The following is a 20,761-nucleotide window of genomic DNA, read 5'->3' on the forward strand; positions in this document are numbered from 1 at the left end:
GTGCGCTATTCCCAAAAACAGGGTAACATGGCGTACAATTGGCATACTCCTCCACACAAGTCCCTAGTAAGTGGTACCCCTGGTTCCTAGGGCCTGGGTAGAGGGGAGGGTCCCTAAGGGCTTCAGCACAGATTGTGCCACCCTCAGGGCCCACCCTTAAAATGAGAGGCACACACCTGCCATTGCAGTCTGCATGCCCTGGTGCAGGCCAGAAGAAAACATGCCATGTTGTGCCATGCCCCCATCACTGCAGCTAAGTATATGTAAGTCAACCCTAAGGCAGGCCTAAGAGCCCTAATGCAGGGTGCAGTACACTTACTGAGTGGCCATACCTGCACGAGTGGATATGGCCCTGTAATGCTTAGTCCCATTGCTGAGCACTGCATGTGAACCGGGAAGCCATTTTAAGGTCATGTGCTGGACACTTGTCAACACGAATGACCCAGTCACATAATGGCTTCACAGAACCCTAAGGTGTTTGGTATCAAACACCTCGTCTAGATAAATCTGGGCTGAAAGCAGCCTCAGATTTATTCGGACATTGCTCCACTGGGCACCTCATAGGTGCCCCCTGAGCCCCACCAGTCTCTTGGTGTGCTGACTGACTAGTTTAGTCCCGCCTGCCACCATCTGACACCTTTCTAACCCCCTGGAGGTGACAGCCTGCGCTCTCAGAGGTCAGAAACAATGCCTGCTTCGGAGAGAAGTGTTACCACCCACCCACCCTGCTGCCTTTGGTATGCACAGCCCCCAGGTTCTCCATTCCTGGGTGTAGCCACCCCCCACCCTGAGGCCCATTTGGCACCAGGACAGGCTGAAAAATTAGCTTGTCAGTAGGCGTGCACCACCCCTGGGCTAACCACCCCATAAGGTGGGTGCCCCAAGGAAGAAGGGGTCTATAATCTTGGTTTTGGTCGCAACTAGGCCTTCTGGGATAGTGATGTGCCCACTCCCCACAGGAAGTGGTTATAATGGGGTATAGGCCCACACAAGGGTGAGTACCCCATTGGCACTACCCTCCTCCCCCCTAAAACTCCTCTAAATACAGTATTTAGATGGCTCTCAGACACCAGAAGCCATATTCACCTGACAACAAAAAGAAGAGGACACAGAAGATCTGGAAGAGCGATTATTGCGGAGGCCTGGTAAACTTTTTGCACAAAACCCTGCCTGCTTCTCTGCTGCTGTCCCAACAATCGCAACATCATGACTCGTCCTGCAGCTGTAGGGACTCCAAAAGTCTTGGAGGTTCTCCAGCACTTCGTCAGCATCTCCCTTGGAGTGGACGTTCCACTTCTCTGCTTCATGCAGGCACCAACCACAACATCCAGTTCACAGGCCTGCTGACCTCCAGGTCCACCGTCGCAGCAGCCATCCAGTGGAAGATCCCCGTGCTCCAAGAAGTCAGTCCTGTCTCCTCAAGAACTGAGAAGACCCAATGGTCCAAATGACCCAAGCTGCACCAACTCCTGGGGTACTGGACCCCTTGCACCAACCAAGGATTGTGGAAGCCCACCCCAAGCTCCAACAGCAGAACCGAAGACCAGCTGGAGAGGGACGTCAGCATCACACAGGACAGCTTTCGCAGTTGCCCAGTTGCCTTGTTCTGTCTCTCTTATGCAGGTCACTAAAAGAACTGTGTGTGCCTGGATATAGGAGCACTACCGCTAAGGATCCACTGCACCAGAGCGCCCCGGCCCGGGTCCAGAACTTCCAGCAGTGTCCCCCTGCCCTCCAGACACCCACCGACTGAGCCCCCCTGTTGGGAGCTCCCAGACTTGTCCCCAAGTTCCCAACGGGCATTCTCTTTCCAGGTGGCCCCCCTTGTCGCCAAGTATTTGGTGCGAAGGAATCCAACACAACCAACACCACTGCACATGGACACTCATGGGTGGGTAAACCTAAACTGCTGGTCTTGTCCGTAATTTTGCACCCTAGCAACCTCCTACCTACATGGGACCCTCGAGAACAAAGTGTAAGGACTCTTATGCAGATACAATACTCTGGAACCCATGCTGCGTAAAAATGAATTTATCTACAAAAGTGTTAATTACTTGCAAAACATCGTAAGAACTGAAACAGGTTTTTTTCTGTGAATATTCTGCTGTTTACATATAATACAAAGTAACTATTTTTCTAACCAATTGGTCTTGAGCTGCTGCTTGAGTGTGCGTCTCGTTTATTGACTCTGCGCATTCAACAAACGCTTAACATTACCCACTGATAAGAGAGCTTCTGGGATTGTCATTTTTACCTCTGTAAACCAATAAGGGTCACCCTGGAATATATGCATGGTGCAACCCCCACACTGAGTAACTGCATAGATAGCCAGCTTCCTACAGATATACAATAATTCAGCTATCAGTAAGAAGAATGACCAAAGTATATCAAGGCTACATGTTAGGGCCATGATAAAAGAAGAGGGGACCCTATGGATTTATGTGAGTGCATCTGGTCCACCAGTCTGTAAATTGTTCGCGTGTTGCCATGTCACATATCTAGTCCTCATAAATGGGGGGATGACATTGTTTCAGTTGCCATAAGACATACTTCTTAGCCGCTCTGGGATATCCAATTAATCATGCAGAATGGCCAATGCAGGGGAGATGGCTACTGAGGTATCAGTTGAGGTGTTTAAATTCTACCCAAAAGTACTCAATAACCCACACAACCATAGAAGATGCGGCATGTCTCCTCTCCTCATTTTCTGCATCTCCAGCAGTCTGAGGTGTGGAAGAGATTGGCAAGCCTCAGGTGTTGTGGGGACCAATTATGCAACAGCGCGCAGCAACTAAATTTCAGCCGTAGCTGACTTATCCCTCATAGCCCTTGATCATGTGTCTCGAACAGTGTACTCCTGTCTCTTCTGAGCATTATTACCAAGTGTTATATGCCACTTTCCTCTCAGTTGACAGAGCAGTTGTTTAGAGTGATTACTCGTTTAAGAAGTACAGAAGTCAGATATTACTCTATTGAAATAGATCCACTGACATAGATACAGTGAGATAAATGACTGGGGCAAGGGATCTGGCAGGATGGATATTCAAACAGATACTGTATTTTATTTGCATGCATGTCCGTTTTTGCTTTATGTCCAATTAAAATTCTGATTGGAGTTTGTCAACTTACTTCAGTCTGCCCTCTGTTAGGTCATGCTCTACGCAGGTGATGCCACTTTCAGTCCATTCCGTCCAGAACATAAGATATTCAATGCGACATTATTCCAAAATGGGTAACAAGCATGCAGAAACTCATGAATCTGTAATTGCTTTTGTACTTGACTCCATACTCTTACTGTCTCCTGAAATAACTAGTGTAAGTTGTTTTTCGAGGCTCAGATATCCCTGTATGTTAAGTTCTGGCCTTAATCAGTGCGAGGTATGTGGTTTCTATGAGGAATCCAGTCTATTTTGCTTGCGGAAGCGGTGAAGATGGTAACTAGATGGGCCAGGTGGTGTGCGTAGTAAGTCCATAAGGGACGGGAGGAGGCAGGCTTGATTATGTCACCACTTGTACATTGGTGATCCGTAACAAAGCTTTTTGAGGGTACCAGACATGACCATCGATCATTTTATCAATAAAATAAAGAGTAGCTTTAGGAAAAGGTGCAGCAAGCATTTTGAACATACAGCTACACCTAAGGAGCAGTGACAGAGAGCATACGGGTCTCGTGCCCCTACCAATCGTGAAGCAGTCACTTTGAAATCCATTAAATATTACAGAGGCTGTTGGAGACGGGTACCACCACACGATCTTTTGCATAAAGTTTTCTTTAAAGCCAGCTCTGGCTAGTGATGGTAAGAGATGCTGCCATTTACCTCTATCAAAAGCTTCTTCCACATCCAATGCTACGGTGACATGTTCCCTTCATGTGTTTCTGGATTAACATGGGAGATGAAAAAGGAGCCTCATAAGGTGACCAAAGCAGTGCTCCAGGGTGAAACCAATCTGGTTCCAGTTGACAAGTGTCGGTATATGTTTCTTCAGTCATTTGGCAAGAACCTTTGCCATTAATTTAATATCTGAATTAATAGGCAATAATGGCCTGTAGCTACCACAACCTAAAGGGTCTTCATCTAGCTTCAGAAGGAGGACAATTATGGATTTCAGTATAAAAATGTTATTTTCTTCCAAAATGTTTAAAGATTTTATATAATAGCAGAGCTAGGTGCTGTACACTTTATTTGTAGAACTAGGCCTGGAATCCATCCTGTTTTGAAACCTTTTCCATTGACATAGATGTAACATGTTCCGTAACTTTTTCTATGGTAATGTCTGTTTCCAGTTGATCTACAACAACACTACCCAGTCGGGCATGTGCAGATCTTTAAAAAAAAAATGTAGCCTCTGAAGCTGAATCTGTGTCCCTTGAATCTGAAGAGTGTATGGTTTGTAGAAGCTTACAAATTTTACTGTAAACTGATTTGGCAAACTGATCAGCGTATCACTGCCAGACCTGAGGGCAGATATATTCTTCTTTGCTCATTCTGCAATTAAAACATTGAATCTATCTATCAGCTTTTTCTTTCTCCTCATAATGTTTGAAGTTAACTCTAGAAAGGGCATTCTCTCCGGAGGTGAAAAGTGTGTTGAGGTCGAATTTCGCTCATGTTAGAGCCTTTAGGTTATCAGCAGTCAGTTGCTCTCTGTGTTGTTGCGACAGAACTGGTATCAGTTTCTCCAGTTGGAGCTGTTGTTCTTTAGATTTCCTACGGCCATGGACTGAATCTAAAATCAAATGACCTCTCACATCTGCTCTGCAGGAGGCCTATAATATCTGCAGTGACTCAATTGAGTCCTCGTTAAAAGCCAAAAATTCCTTATTGTGATTTTGTATTTTCCTTTTTTCCTCCAGGTTTCTACGTTTCCAGACTCGAAAAAATGATTTTGGGGCCGGAGAAGACCAAGGTCAGGTTGCAGCTGAAAGACAGATCAATGTGGCGCTAGAGAAGCTGACATAAGATAATAATCAATCCTCGTTTCAGTTCTAGGGACACAATATGAATGTGAAATCCTTTTCTCTAGGATTAAGCAGGCACCATAGGTTTATAAATTCATCATCTCAATGAGGTCGCGAACCACAGTTCTTAGCAATGTCGCCTACAGTGAGCAGAAACTTAGTTTCTTTTTGTTTTTCATTTGCTTAGACCTTGCTCTCTTTTTTGTTTTGTTTGTTGGTGGGTGTCAACAGTACCTCCAATTGGTGTCCCTTGTAACGTCGTCGTCCTCTGGAAGCTCCCACCTTTGGTCGCCATCTTCAGATTCTTTTTTTTCTCTTGCCACCTTCCTTGTGGAGGTGGGTGGGTGGCTTGTAAATCCAGATAATTCTTCAAGCTGCAAAACTACACCTAAAGGTAAGAAGCTATAGGTTTCGCAGCCTGAATCTTTTCTTGATTAACATGCTGTGCATAGATAATGTAGCAATATGGTTGTCCGGTGGAGAATGGGATGAAGATGGACTTGAGTTTGAAAATAAATATCTTAATACCCTCTGACCCACCTGAGCTTCTTTGCTTATTTAGAGCAAACGCAATGGTTGCCCCTGTTTTTCCTATTGAGTGTGCATTGAGTTTTGTTCCCAAGCTTCCACCAGCATTTGTGTGACATATTTGCATTGTCTCCGAAGTTCATCTGGCCACAGTATCTTTAGTAACCGGCTTTCCCATGTTGTTCTCTGCAAATGATTTGATTTCCTATATGGTTTTGTCCTCTCGATATAGTACATTATTCACTCTTCTATCTTCCAATGTATATAGAGTTCTCTCCTCTTGATCCTTTAGGTTTTAGAAAAAACTTGGTATTTGGATAGTTTTGTTAATGTGAAATTGTGAAACTACTTTTGGTAGAAACGGAGGATCTGTCCTCATGACAATTCTATCTTAATGAATTTGCATATACGGTTCTTGGATTGTGAGAGCTTGTATTTCGCTCACTGTAGGAGGCTGGCCTGGTTTGTACGGGGTATCTAAAGTACTTACACCTTATACCAGGTCCAGTTATCCCTTATTAGTGAAATGTATTCAGTGTCAAGAAGCAAGGCTGTCTAGAGGTAGCTGTAGGCAGAGCAGCCAAGGCTGAACTAGGAGACATGCAAAGCTCTTGCAATGCCACTGTAGTCACACAGTACTCACACACGAGTGTTACTCAGTGTTACCAAAAATAAAGGTACTTTATTTTAGTGACACAATTCTAAAAATACTTTGGAGACTATACTCCCTTAGGAGGTAAGTAAATTACACAATATATATATATATACACTAGTAACCAAAAACAGGTAAGTAAATAGTCAGAAAATGGTACAAACAGTGAAAATCACAATAGGTTGCAATGGGCCTGGGGAACACAAACCATATACTAAAGTAGTTGAATGCAAAAGTCGGTTTCCCACCCAGGCAAGTGTAGTGTTTAGAGGGGCACTGGGAGTGTAAGAAAAAAACAAAGGTAAGTAAAATACCTTAGCCCTGAGCCCAGGAAAGTAGGAGTAAAGTACAGCAAGTTTCCTCAGAACACACTAGAAGTCATGATAGAAGATAGTGCAAGAACCAGAAGAGACTGCAAGACACCAACGATGGATTCCTGGACCTGAAGACCTGTGAAAGAAGGGGACCAATTCCAAGAAGCACTGAAGAGTCCAGGGAGAACAGGAGCCCCTGCTAACCCGGATGAAGGTGCAAAAGAACCACAGGTGAGAAGACAGTCGGTATTGACCAAAGAAGACAGATGCGGGTTCCTGGTTGTTGCAGAAGATGTCCCATGCTGGATGGGTGAATGCAGTGTGGTTTGTGTCGCTGGATTCTGCCAACAAGCCTTTGCACACACAAAGCTCACGGTTAGCGGAAAATGGTGCACCCCGGGACCAGGAGGGACCTGGTGGCCTCTACCCAAGAGGGGGAGACAGAAGAGGCTCTCAGCAACTCAGAAAGCCCTCGGAAGACCAGGGATCGGGTACAGGAGTCCCACATCACGAGGACAAAGAAGGAGCAAATGGAGGCCCATGCAGCACAACACCAAGGATTCCCACGCTGCCGGAGAACCACTCAGGAAAATGTGCGTCGCAGGATGGAGAGCTGGGGTCCTAAGCTGTGCTGTGCACGAAGAACTTCTTAGAAGGTCGCACACAAGCCTCGGCAACTGCAAGTCACGCGGTGCACGGGGTACTGTCTTGCGTGGGGAGGCCAGCTTTTACCTCCACCAAATTTGGGCAGCTAGACGTTGGGACTGTCGGAGTCACTTTAGTCCACCACCGTGTCGCTGGATCCACGCCTGTCGTCTGGAGAGGGGACCCAAGCCACCGGTCATCGCTGTAGAGAGGTGCCTGCTGAAGCAGGGAAGTGACTCCGTCACTCCACGGGAGATTCATTCAGTTCTTATTGTGCAGGCTGATGACAGGCAGTCCTCGGACGATGCATGACCTGGAAACTGTTGCAGTTGCTGGCATGAGCTGAAGAAACAATGTTGCAGAAGTGGTCTTAGCTTCTTTGTTACAGTTTTTTAGAGTTCCTGGAGCAGTCAGCGGTTGATCCGTGGGTAGAAGATGAAGTAAAGGATGCAGAGGATTCGTGTTGGAGTCTTGCAATCCAAATCTGCAGAAACACCATGAGGAGAGACCCTAATTAGCCCTGAGAGGGGGAATTGGTCACCTAACCTAACCAGGTAGGCACCTATCAGGAGGTGTCTCTGACGTCACCTTCTGCCACTGGCCTCTCAGGTGCTCCCAGAGTTCCCTGACCATCCTGAAAACAAGATGGCAGAACCCAGGGAGACTCTGGAGGAGCTCTGGGCACCACCCCTATGGTGGTGATGAACAGGGGAGTGGTCACTCCCCTTTCCTTTGTCCACTTTCATGCCAGAGCAGGGACTGGGGGCCCCTGAACCAGTGTAGACTGGATTATGCAAGGAGCGCACCATCTATGCCCTTCAAAGCATTTCTAGAGGCTCTGGGACGATACCCTTCCCATGCCTGTAACACCTATTTCCAGAGGGAGAGGGAGTAACTCCTCTCTCCTTAAGGAAATGCATTGTTCAGCCTTCCTGGGATTGAGCTGCTCAAGCCCCAGGAGGGTAGAAGCCTGTCTCTGAGGAGCAGCAGCTGGGGCTGCAGGGAAAACCTCAGAAGACTGGTATGGCAGTTCTGGGGGTCCACTTTGGAGCCCCCAGAGTGCATGGGATTGTGCAACTAATACTGGAATCAGTACTGGGGTACAATTCCCAGTTGTTAGACATCTTACATAGCCATATACGGAGTTACCATTATGAAGCTGTACATAGGTATTGACCTATGTACGGTGCACACTTAAAATGGCGTCCCCGCAACTCACGAATCCCAGAAAAATGGGCCTGGACAATGTGGGGGCACCTCTGCTAGTGCAGGGGTGTCCTCACACACAGGTACTTTGCACCCAGCCGTCAGGGTCTGAAGGCCTGACATATAGGTGACTTATAAGTGGCCTGGTGCAGTGAAAATGGCTGTGAAAAAGTGAGTGCACTATTTCACACAGGATGCAATGGCAGTCCTGGAGAAACCTTTGTATGGGCTCCTTATGGGTGGCGAAAGAAATTCTGCAACCCATAAGGATCCCCTAGACCCCCAATACCTAGGTACCATATACTAGGGACTTATAAGGGGGGGCCTAGTATGCCAATTTGGAATTAAATACTGGGTTACCAGTATGTAAGTACAAATTTGGAACCAGAGAGAGCATAAGCACTGGAGTTCTGGTTAGCAGGACTCCAGTGACACAGTTAAGCATACTGATAAAAACAGTGAAACAGAGTGACAAGTAGGCCACAAACCACGCGCACTGGGGTCTTTCCTAGCAGGATCCCAGTGACACACAGGCCAAAAATGGGGGTAACCATGCTAGAAAGAGGATACTTTCTCACACTCACTCTAAAAAGACACGTTATAGCCACCAAAAATGCAGTCTTTAATGAGTGCATCTTAAATGTCTATGTATTGGTTCAAATGGTGGTTTCATCAATTGGGTTAACACCAAGTAAAGGTTCCATTTAAGTGCAGGCATTTTCCTTGGAGGTGTTCTTCTGTTTACACCTTCTAAGAAATGTTTTATTAACGGTGCAGTGAAGAAACGTATTCCTAAACAAGGTGCTACTGCTACTAGATACACTTATCCCTTGTGCAAGATACTACTGCTACTAGATGTACCCGTAATGAACTATAAGTTAGATTACAATCCATTAGGTATGTTAAGTATACTAATACTGTTGACTCCTCAGTGAATCTTTTGTAACACGCCCCTTTTACAGCACCATTAGAAATATTGCTTCGATTCTGAATAGCACTTTCATGTTGTTGGTCTTCTTGCAGCACTAATAACAGCCATGATCTTTTCAGATAACTTGAGGTGTCCGAATGCTCTATCTTCACGACCCAGGCCGCTAAGCTTAGGCTTTCTGGTTCAGGATGTAGGACTCTTCCCTTGTCCATAGATAATAGATTTAGTTCTATTGGTAACGTTTGAATCTTTCACACACAATGGAGAGAAAGGAGAACTACTACCACTCCACTACCTTCCAACCTATCTTAAGCATGTCACACAGTGGGGAGTGGTTAAAAGTCACCACCAGTCACTCGTAACATTTTCAGTTCTCACTCAAAAATAACCTTTTATAGATGGATAGGCCTCACCCACCTAATAGTGGCATGCTTCATCAAAGGCCAGTCCATCCCACTAAGCCAAGATGATACTGGCTTGGTGGGCTCAACCGTAGCCCCACAGGAGAACCAGCACCTATTGGGACAGGGAGATCAGAATAAGTCTTGTTCTGGTTAATAAGAACCAGGGTTACCGAAGATAAATAAAAATACCTTCTTGCCTGTATAAAGGTACTACTTTATTGATGACGGCCCGAAGGTTAAAAACAACGCAATGGTGTAACAATGACCACAAAGAATCAGTACACCGTAATCACTTTTCATATGTAATTGCCAACATGCTTCGGCCTCTTACAAGTCCTTAGCTTGGAAATTCTTTTCTCAAGTGAGTCTTTCCGCCTTCGTCAGGGCAAAACTCTTAGTCTAGTATCCTACAGTCCGTTACATGTTGTGTACTTATACATTGAACTAGATAAGACTAATTCCTACCTGGTCTCTAGGCGTCTCCTAGGGACATACATAAACAGAGGGGAGAAACATCAATTAAATCGTTCTCCAAACTCCTTATTTAGAAACATCACCATTTCCAATGGAACCGAAAAAAACACCAGTGTCACATTGCCCACAGCACTCTGTGTATATAACTGTGGTTGTTCAGGACAAACAGGTGTGATCACGGCAATCCTTAAAAACTTAATACAGAGTGCGACTTACCCTGCAATTGTCAGGGCAAGGCCTCATCAGTCACTAGGGGATGGAATCCCTCTTACTGTCACACTCTATTTGTCAGACTATGAGAACAGAGATAACAGGTGCTTTACGCGAGTACCTCAATAAGTCTTCAAAACCTTTTCCTTTGCCAGCTGGATTAGTTCTGAAAAACAAGTCTGCCTCCTTGCCCATTGTGAGACAATTAAGATCGGTGTCATCCTGCTTCTTTCTTTATTTGTTGATCACCCTGTGTGTAGGAAAGTCCCCACTTTCTGGCATGGTTAAACCACTTTTATGCCCAATGTCAGAGTGCTTAGACTGGTTTTTACTGGGATCCTGCTAATCAGGACCCCAGTGATTGTGCTCTCTCCTCCAAATTTGGCTGTCTTGGCATACTAGTTTACCCCTGTAAGTCCCTGGTAGATGGTACTTTGGTATCCAGGGCATTGGTACACCAGGGGTCCCCCATGGGCTGCAGCATGTATTATTCCACCCACAGAGCCCATGCAAACTGTGTCTGCAGGCCTGCCATTTGCAGCCTGCCTGAAATGGTGCATGCAACGTTTAACTGCTGGTCACTACACCAGGCCACTGTAAGTCGCCCCTATGGTAGGCCCTTTCAGCCAAAAGAGCAGGGTGCAGGTCTCTGTGTGTGTGAGTGTAGGAAAGTACTATCTTTCTTGGCATGTTACCGCCAATTTCTGCCTGTTTGTCAGTGTGTTACTGTCTCACTGGGATCCTGCTAGTCAGGACCCAAGGGCTCATAGTTTGTGTCCTATATGTCAGTGTGTTTTACTGTGTTGTCAGTATGCTTGACGTGTCACTGGAGTTCTCTAACCAGAACTCCAGTGCTTAAGCTCTCCCTGTTTCAAAATTTGTTACTATAGTCTAGTAACTCAATATTCCAATCCAGATTGGCACACTGGACCCCCATATAAGTCCCTAGTATATGGTACCTAGGTACCCAGGTCATTAGGGATCCAGGAGGTCTTTATGGGCTGCAGTATTTCTTTTGCCACCCATAAGGAGCTCATACAAACACTCCTTCAGGACTGCCATTGCAGCCTGAGTGAAATAGTGCAAACACTATTTACAGCCATTTGCACTGCATCAAGTAAATTCCAAGTGACCTACATGTCTAACCATCAGTTACTGAGGGCTAGGTGCAAAGTTACTGTGTGTGAGGGCACCCTTGCACTAGCAAAGGTGACCCCATGTTGTCCAGGACCAATTTCCCAGACTTCGTGAGTGTGGGGACACCATTATAAGCATGCACTACATATATGTCAGTACATATATGTAGCTTCACAATGGTAACTCCGAATATGGCTATGTGAGGTGTCTAAGATTTAGAAATTGTCCCCCCAATCGAATTCTGGCATTGGGCGTGGGGCAATTCCATGCACCCTGGGGGCTCCACCATGGACCCCCACTACTACAAAACCAGCTCTCTGAGGTTTTCACCGCAGCTCCAGCTTCTGCCACCTCACAGACAGGTTTCTGCCCTCCTTGGGATTGAGCAGCTCAATCCCAGGAAGGCAGAACAATGCATTTCCTTTAGGAGAGAGGTGTTACACCCTCTCCCATTTGAAATACGTGTTACAGGAATGGGAGGGGTATCCTCCCAGAGCCTCTGGAAATGCTTTGAAGGACACAAACGGTGCCCTCCTCGCATAATCCAGTCTACACCGGTTCAGGGAGCCCCAGTCCCTGCTCTGGCACGAAACTAGACAAAGGAAAGGGGAGTGAAAACTCCCCTGTCCAGCACCACCCCAGGGGTGGTGCCCAGAGCTGCTCCAGAGTGTCCCTGGTGTTAGCCATCTTGGATTCCAAGGTGTGGGGACACTCTAGGAGCATCTGAGTGGCCGGTGCCAGCAGGTGAAGTCAGAGACCCCTCCTGATAGGTGCATACCTAGGTAGGTAGCCAATCCCCCTCTCAAGGCTATTTAGGGTCTCTCCTTTGGGTGTTTCCTCAGATTCGGTTTGTGAGACTCCACCAGAACTCATCTGCATCCTCTGCTTCAGCTTCTGACCGTCTGATCAATCGCAGACTTCTCCAGGAACTCTGTAACTGCAACAAAGTATCCAAGAAGTCTACTGTGACCCTGCAACTTCATTCAGATCCAACCAGCAACTGCAACAGTTTCCAGGCTGTGCACGCTCTGAGGACTGCCTGTCTTCATTCTGCACCAGAAGGACTGAAGGAATCTCCAGTGAAGTGACGGAGTCACTTCCCTGCTTCAGCAGGCACCTCTCTGCAACAACAACTGGTACTCTACTACTGTCGACGACCATGTTCCCTGAACACAGGTGGTGGACCGAAGTGATCCTGACTGTCCAAAGGTCCAGCTGCCCAAATTTGGTGGAGGTAAGGGCTTGCCTCCCAGTGCCAGACAGTACCCTTGTGCACCGCATGTTCTGCAGCTCCCTGGGGTTCTGTGTACTTCTTCCAGAAATCCTTCCTCCACAGAGTAGCCCAGGTCCCCAACACTCTATGATGTGACGCTCAGCCCCCTGAGTTGTTCTCCGGCGGCGTGGGATCCCTTTGTGTAGTGCTGCGTCAACGGCATTTTGCAACTCCTTTGTCTCTGTGTTCTGGGACTCCTGTGGGTGCTGCCTGGTCTTCTGAGGGCTCTCCAAGGTGCTGAGAGCCCCCTCTGTCTCCTCAGTCTGAGTTGAGGCACCCAGGTCCCTTCTAAGCACAGGTAGCGTCTTTTCCCATCCAACTGCGACATTTGCGTGAGCCAAGGCTTGTTGGCGGAATCCAATGACGAAAACCAGCCTGCATCCAATGACTCGACGTGGGGCATCTCTTGCACCAAGCAGGAACCCACCCCTGTCTTCTTTGGTGCATTTCTGCTCTTTTCTTCTAACTAGAGAATCCACTTTTGCACCTTCATCTGGGTTAGAAGGGGCTCCTGCTCTTCCTGGACTCTTCATCGACTTCTGGACTTGGTCTCCTCTCTCCACAGATCTTCAGGTCCAGGAATCCATTGTTGCCGTCTTGCAGTCTTGTTTGGTTTTTGCATAATCTTTTAGCACGACTCCTAGTGTGTTCTGAGGAAACTTGCTGTACTTTACTCCTGTTTTTCTAGGCTCTGGGGTGGGGTACTTTACTTACCTTTGGTGTTTTCTTACACTCCCAACACCCCTCTACACACTACACTTGCCTAGGGGGGAAGCCAACATTCGCATTCCACTATTCTAGTATATGGTTTGTGTTGCCCTAGGCCCATTGCAACCTATTGTGTTTTTCACTGTTTGCACTATTTTATGACTGTTTACTTACCTGATTTAGGTGACTATTGTATATATTATGTATAATACTTACCTCCAAAGGGAGTATAGCCTCTAAGATATTTTTGGTCTTGTGTCACTAAACTAAAGTACCTTTATTTTTGGTAACACTGAGTATTGTATTTTCTTGTGTATAAGTAGTGTGTGACCATAGTGGTATTGCAAGAGCTTTGCATATCTCCTAGTTCAGCCTTGGCTGCTCTGCTACACCGACCTCTAGACAGCCTAAGCTGCTAGACACTGCCTACATTTCACTAAGGTGGATCACTGGACCTGGTATAAGGTGTAAGTACCTCAGGTACCCACTACAAGCCAGGCCAGCTGCTCACAGTGAGCAACCCTGCATGAGCAAGGGTGCCCCTACGAACTCCAGTCCCAATTCCCTGGACATCGTAAGTGTCGGGAAGCCATTTTATCTATGTACTGGCCACTGGTCACTACTTGTGGTCCAGCTACATAATGGTAACTCCGAATCTGGGCATGTTTGGTATCAAACATGTTGGAATCATACCCTAATACTGATTCCAGTATTGGTGGCATGATTCCATGCACTGTGGGGGTTCCTCAGATGATCCCCCGTTCTGCTTCTACCAGTCTTCCAGGGTCTGTGCAGCCTGCGCTTCTGCAGCCCCCAGATCGAGCAGGGGACAACAGCACAAAGGATTTCTTGTAGGAGAAAGGTGCAACCTCCTCTCCTTTGGAAATAGGTGTTATTAGGCTGGGGAGGGATTGCCTCGCCATGCCACCGGACCTCTTTGAAGGGCACGTTTGGTGCCCTCCTTGTATAATCTGGGTTGCACCAGTCCAGGGACCACTGGTCCCAGCTCTGGAGTGAAACACTCGAAGGAAAGGGTAGTGACCACTCCCCTGTTCATCTGTGCCCCTAGGGTGATGCCCAGAGCTCTTCCAGGTAGCCACTTGATTCTGCCACCTTGGAAGTTAGACTAGCAGAGGCCCCCCTGGGAGCATCTGACTGGGCATTCAACCAGGTTAGCGTCCTTGCTGCCCCCCTCACCCCCATTTATGGGTCACTGCAGAAACGTTCCAACCCCCTTCCTGGATTACTTAAGGGTTCCCCTGAGGACGGATGGGACCCTAGATTTGTCTGCAAGAACAAGATTTGTCTCCAAGTCTTATCTGCAAGACACTTATGAAACCCAGACACTGAAACCTCTGCTGGACTTTGCCGGGAACCAAGACAAGACTGCAACTGGTAGGAAGTCTCTTACTGCAACTTTGTACTCGTGCACTGCAACAACTCAGCAACCGCAGTGAGTGTGCATCCACCAGAGTCACATGGACTCCGCCTACAATTAGGACAGCAAGTAGGAATCGCCCTTGGAGTAAAGGAATCAATCTCCTGCATCCGCAGACACCTCAATGCTGACAACCAGTTTGTGGATCATGCTGTCCCACTAACTCTTCAAGGCTCTTCAGAACAGGTGATGGTTCTTTAGCTCTCCAAAAGTTTGACCTGTCTTCTTTGCATCTGAGAAGTCTAGGGTCTCTCGCTGGAGCTGCTTGGCTGGAAACCCTCTGCACTCCGTCTGTTTGCCACTGCCAAGGCTTGTTGGTGGGGGCACTATCCAATCTCCCTGGTCCCAAGGGGTTTCCTGTGGGTCCTCTGGAAAGGGTCCTAAAACGCGAAAACTCCAACCGCAACTTCCCCATGTTATTCTATGGGCACTGACCCTGGATTACTACTCTCCACACAGGCGAATGGGTAATCCTAGCTACCTACCTTTGGTATTTTACTGCTTCCCCTGATGTTGGGTGGTAGTCTTGGTTAGCAGTAACTTTCACATTACATTTTTTTAGTATGTGGTATGGCCCCCTATAGGGGCCCATGTTATTTTATTATTTTACTTACATGTTACTAAGTATATTTTTGTGTGTATACCAAAGTTAGTTTAGTGCCTGAGTTTTAATAAATAATACCTTATTTGTCTAACACTGGTGTGTTTTTTTGTTGTGTGTACATCACTGACTGATCTATGTTGTATATGCAATTGCATTACAACCTCCTAGATGAGCCTTAGCTGCTCTTCACAGCTACCCCCTGAGTGCTCTGGTTATCTAGAACCACTCACGTTATCACTAAGGGTTGCCTGGACTCAGTACAGGGTGCCTCATCTATAAGTGTACACCATATACTGAGCCAGCCTCCTACATGTGTTTCCCATCTGAAAGCTTACCCTTCCGACAGATCACAATAATGGTGGTGTTCCCCTACGCATTCCTCCCCAAAACTGCAGTGCCTATCGATTTTGCTGTCTCGTTATCTTTCTTTAATTGATTCAGCATGTCATCCACTGACCTGCAAAAAAAGTTGTTCCCCTTCTATTAGGCTATTAAGAATGCTGGCCTGTACATCTGGTTTAAATACTGAGATTCTTAGTCATGATTGCCTTCTGAGGGTTACCCCATCATCATCTGACAGCTGGATGTATCAGCTGCGTCCAGAGCTGTCTTCAGGCAAGTGTTGGTTATAATTTTGCCATTATCCACCAATTGTGCAGCCCTCTTCCTGTACTGTTCTGGGAGGTGCTTCATTAGCTCTCCAATTTCCTTCCAATGCTGGTGTGTATGGTGGTTCAAGAAAACACTGGAGTGTGCCACTGGTCAACAGCACCGTGTTCCACTTTCCGCCCCATAAGCTCCATTTCTTGCTGAGGAGGACCCAATGTTGTTGTTACACTGGCTCTTCTCCTTGCTGTTGAGAAGATCATACAGTCTGCTGGTACTTACCCTTTAATATAAGCTGGATCCTTTGTTGAGTTTTTTTTTTTCTCAGCTCTTGAGGTCACCCCTCTGCAAGTGGCAGGCTCCTAAAATATTTCCCTTCCCTAGTCCCGAAAACTATGGAGCATAGGCAGAAATTGCTTCCTTGCCTGTTTTGGTATTGATGTTTCCAAGAGAAAACATTACTGTGGTTTTTCTTCCGGCAACTGAACCCAAAATTTATCAGCAGCATGTTTTATGACTTGATTGTACTTGATTGTACAAGCCCGTCATCAAGAGGTGAAGGCATCAATGGGTAGGAGTCTATTCCCTCCACTGGGGAGTCAGCTGCTAATTCCTGCCATTGATCCGTGTACTGAGCTTCCGAATCTTGGAAGCTTTCCATGAGTTGGTCTTCCTTTTCTTCATAGAAAAGTTCTTCATCCTCTTCTTGAGTTGCAGGGGTCAGTGGGTTTCCAATTCCTCGACCCCTATGTCCCCAAAGTCCCCTTGAGACCATTAAACTCCTTTTTTTTTTTTGGGGGGGGGGGAGAAGTGCAGACATTCTTCTTCGCTTTCCCTTGATTTTGGTGACCCATTCTTCAAAATCAAGACTGGGAGTCTTCCACTTGTCTGTTGAAGAATATTTCAATGATATAGTGGTTGTCGAGCTTTGGTGCTCATGTTTTGACCCATTTCTTTTAAACATCGAAGTGTCTTTATCCTGTATGTCTTTCAACTCCTTTGGTTTTTCTGGAGTTTTTCCTCCACCTTATCCCACCTCGTGGGATCTGTGGGACGACTCCTCTTGCGGCATGCCTGCCGGCGGTGGATGTTTTAACACAGCTGCTTCCCTTGACACCAGTAAGTGAGATTTCTTTGACTTGGATGATTTTTTTGCACTCAAAGGCTCCCTTTCCTCACCTCTTCTACTTTGCGCCTGTTCCTCAATGTCGACGAACTTCATCTCCGTGTCTAACGTCTCTTCTCATGCTTCCTTGGCGACATAATCCTCCTCTTTGCTAGAATGGCCCTGACCTCTCAAAGATGGTGTTGTCTGCTGGTTCTACATGCTGTAGTGGGCCTTTCTCTGTCTCTCCCTTACCCGTCATTGTTTTCGGTGTTAATGCCGAGCAAGCATTGCAGTCCTCGCTCGGTGATCCACAGGGAGACCAAGGTTGTGGACTGGGTGCATTTTCTTTTGAGAAAAATTGTGGTGGTAGTTCTTACAAAACTGAAGCAGTGTTTTCTCCATCGAAGCCCTTCAGGGAGCACCCTGACCGGGCATTCTACTAAGCTTAATCTTCCTTTCAGGTTACTGTGTCGGTAACTTTTTTTTTTTTTTTTTTTTTTAGAAGTTTTCCCCACTTTTTCCTAGCAAGCTACTTGTCTGTGTTGGAGAGCCTTTGGCCAGCTTCAAGACCCAAAGGTGGAAAAAACAAATCGGAAGATGGCAACCAAAGGTGTTAGCTTCAGGAGGAAGGATGCAACGTCATAAGGGACACCAAATGGAGGTAGCGTTGATGCCCACCAACAAAACAAAAAAGAGAGGAAGGACTAAGCAAACAAAAAAGAAAAAGAAAACAAGGACTATAACATACTAGAGAATTCTGGACCCAAATACTACATGGCGGAATAATGCACAGCATGTGAATCCAGAAAAGAGACAATGCAAATGTTAGGTTTTGATAACACTTTGGGTCCATTCGCCAAGTTGGGATCATCAACCGTGTCCCAGAATGTCCTGAATCTTTTGCATCTTTCACAACTACTCTGGCATGATGTATACTCTTTAAGGGTACTTGGATAAGATCAAATGATACTTGGTCACAAATTTTACTTTTCTTGGAAACATCTTGGCCTTCCCTCCACTCTTCTTTCATCAGTGTTCCTACTTTGTGCACTCGGTATTCTATCAAGCTGGTAAAATGGTCCAAGCCATTGGTTTTGAGGGCCTTACAGAATTGGGACACACATTTGGAATTTAGGCTGTCTGTTATGAGTCATGGGCTATCAAGGATTTCTGATATGATCCAAGCACGTCTTTACTGAAGCTATTTATAACAATGGGACTTATGAAATTCAAAATCTACAATGAGCTAAGTCAGTAATCTCTTGAGCTCATCAGACCAAACATCAACCAAATACAGGATCCCAACGGCATTCCAGACCGGAAGGTGGTCTTACGATTGAGCTAACCATCCCATCTATGCCATTTCAATGCCTTAGATCAGAAGTCAGCCATCATTTTGGTGAAATAGGGAAAGACCAACGGTACTCAGACTTCCTAAAGGACATTTAGGAGACTGACTTCGACAGATAATGCACAATTTAGTCAATTGCACATTCTAGCCAACTTACTCTATATTCTCTGTGCACAAATTGCCAGTCTTTTATAACTATAAAGTGTGATACCAATTAACAAGAACTAATGGCCACCATTCCCAAACTCTTAGCAAATACTGATTGGTAATATTTGCCTAAGATTACTCTTGGTATCTTAACTGCCCACAGGGATGAGGGAATGGTCTCTGTGACTCTATGGGCAAAGTGATCAGGTATTCATTAAGTACAATTCTGCAGAGTAGATCATTCCCTAGGATGGCCAACCATTTTGAACATAACCATTCGACCCAAGATAAAAACTGGGAATGAGTGTGTTTCTTGCAGGGGGATCATGCTGCAAGCCCAGTTCACATCAACCTTGCCCTTTAAAGGCAACTGTCTTGGCTCCCAGGCAAGTATGCCTGGTCACTGGTTAGTCCCTGTATGGCACCTGTAAGACAAAAGACTTTACCCAAATGATCCCCAGGCAAGAGAGCCTACGGATGAATTTGTTTATCTCAATCAGTCCCTGTACCATCCCAATTCTGACAAAACAGGAAAGGGAGTATATCATACACAGTGTCCTCAAAGGCATCCTCCTACCAAACCCTACACCTATGTATCATGTTTGACAGATTATACCAGTGGATCTATGGCGATAGCAAGTAATAAGGGTAAGACAGGGCATCCTTTTTGTGTCCCGTCTCAAAAGAAAAAGGGACCCACATAACTCCATTCCCCTTTATCCTTGCCCCAGGGCACTCGTATAACATCTTTAAAAAAAAAAAAACACTATAAACTGTGACCAGATTTCATTTTCTGAATGACAAGGAAATATATTCTGTCAAACCAACCAAACACCTTTTTGAAAGCGACTTGAGCTAGTGGGCCTCTGATGTGAAAGCAGGAGCTGTTGGGAACCTAAAATTATATTTAATTGCACAGTTGGGCATAACATCATTTTGATCTGGGTCTCAAATCCCCTGCCAACTTGTTGACGAGGGCCATAGCAAGGACACTGGTCTCAACACTGATAATGGGAACTGGATAATATGAAGAGCACTAGTCAGCTGGCATACCTACCTCGGGTACAACTGTAATTAATAGGGTGTGTAAATCATCAGGGTAGGAGCTGCTGTCTGAATCAACAGATTTTTGAGCTAGAAACAGTCATAATGGCAATTTTCTTTAAAAAATAAAAATAAAATAAAAATCAAGGAAAATCCTTAGGTTGAACACAAATTCCCTCATTTGCATGCACTCCATGGCCTCTGATAAGTACTCAGCAATATGAGGTCTATCTCCACACATCCGTGTCATTAAGCAAATTCTTGGGAGATCCCCAATAAAGTATTTCAGTCACTCCAACTCTTTTTGGTGTCCAACCAAGCAGGCCTACCTACAATAGGCAATCAACATATTTCCCACCTTACACGTCCCTGAAAACAACACTAACTGAAAATCACTGACTCCAATCACAAGCTTGGTTACTTTGACATATGCAGCGAGCCAGTATATAATTTACCAATTTAGTCACCAAAACCATATTCTACGCTCCGCCATTTGCAACAGCTTCACTGCATCTGTGGCACTGTACTTTAGTATTAACTTCAATCTGCTGAAATTTCAACTTATAGTTAATGGTAAAATATTTCAGTTCAATATCAAGGAGATGGAGATGGCTTCAGGCGCCACAGTGGCAACCTTTCTGTTTTGTTCCTTATTTTGCAGGTAGATTATGGCATTTCCCCTGACCACAGGGTTAAAGGCATCACAGAGAGTAAACCTTGATTGAAATTCACCATTATCGAGTTAAAAATGTTAATGAGCCTCCTCTTTGAGGCAGCCAGTGGAACACTTGTCCTTCACCCACCAGTGATTATAGTACACTAACACTAAGGCCTACTTAAAATTTTACGGGGAATGGTTAAAAGGACATCAATCAAGAATATGTGTGCCTAATGCTCAATGTATGTGTGCAAAAGCCACAAAAATAGCCCCAGGAAAGAGCGAGGTGCTCCCAAAAAAGTGTAAACTCCAGTTTGGAGGTTCCTACTCCACAGTGAATCTTGCTCTCCCAAAGGGCTTTAA

The 20,761-nt window shown here is 45.8% G+C and overlaps 1 protein-coding gene across 2 annotated transcripts in view; it reads right to left on the minus strand.

Moving 5' to 3' along the window:
- The window catches only part of CENPC (centromere protein C), a 904,489-nt gene that overhangs the window by 148,786 nt on the left and 734,942 nt on the right, over positions 1-20,761 (minus strand). The gene's annotated exons all lie outside the window — the stretch shown is intronic.

The sequence above is a fragment of the Pleurodeles waltl genome, chromosome 1_2 (genome assembly GCF_031143425.1).
Source record: "Pleurodeles waltl isolate 20211129_DDA chromosome 1_2, aPleWal1.hap1.20221129, whole genome shotgun sequence".
Lineage (NCBI taxonomy): Eukaryota > Metazoa > Chordata > Amphibia > Caudata > Salamandridae > Pleurodeles > Pleurodeles waltl.